Source organism: Fulmarus glacialis, unplaced genomic scaffold, assembly GCF_000690835.1.
Source record: "Fulmarus glacialis isolate BGI_N327 unplaced genomic scaffold, ASM69083v1 scaffold20274, whole genome shotgun sequence".
NCBI classification, from domain to species: domain Eukaryota; kingdom Metazoa; phylum Chordata; class Aves; order Procellariiformes; family Procellariidae; genus Fulmarus; species Fulmarus glacialis.
In genome coordinates, this window is record NW_009207671.1 from 22,238 (window position 1) to 23,056 (window position 819).

The 819-nt window shown below is 63.5% G+C and overlaps 1 protein-coding gene across 1 annotated transcript in view; it reads right to left on the minus strand.

Annotated features, from left to right (window-relative positions):
- Window positions 1-819, minus strand: part of LOC104075644 — a 6,475-nt gene that overhangs the window by 975 nt on the left and 4,681 nt on the right. The gene's annotated exons all lie outside the window — the stretch shown is intronic.

An 819-nucleotide genomic window follows, 5' to 3' on the forward strand; every position in this document is an offset into this window, starting at 1 on the left:
GAGGAGAACCTCTGACTCATGAGAGAAAAATGCGAGCAGAGTCAGCTCCCCAAACTACTGCCTCCGGGCAGGGATGGAGCTGGGCTGGCCTACGGGCTTCTCCAGTGGGGATGGACGGGGGAGATGGGGGGGATGTGGGGCTCCTTCCCCTCCCCATGGCTCCAGTTTTTGGGGAAGGGCAGTGCAAGGCAGAGCTGGGAGGAGTCCGCCTCTCTCTGCCTAACCTCAGCAGCCTGGGCACTCCCTGCCACGTCCTGCCCTGCCTGAGGCTCAATTCAGCCTTTTTTTGTTAATGTGAGAGGGGCCGAGTTGCTTCTGCCCTCAGCCGCAGCTTCTTGGCTCCTCTGCACCCCCCTCTCCTCGCGCTGGGGGGGGACGGGACGGTGGAGGCAGAGCTGCAGCCCTGAGTCTGGTGATGGGCATCGGAAGCATCGGGGGAAAACAGGAGGGGTGAAACAACACAAATGCCAGCCCCTGGTCCCCCACACCTGCAGGGACCCTCTGCCCTCCCTCTCTACCTCTGCACCCTCTTCCCAGGCCCCATCCCAGGCAGAGATTTAGCTCAGCCCTTGGCACCGTCTGCTCTTTCCCGAGCCAAACTGCCTCTCGCCTTCAGCTCTGGGGCCACTTGTGGGAAACGTTCCTCTGCCATCCCCCTCTCGCCCTTATGGAGTCGCTTCTCCCTCCCCGTCCCGGGGTCCTGGCTCACTCACCATGGCTGGGGTGCGAGGAGGGGGCTCGATCCTCAGCTCGGCCGCCGTGCGATGTGGCAAAGCAGGAGCCGGGGCGGTTATGAGCGGGTATGAGCTTCACCCCGCA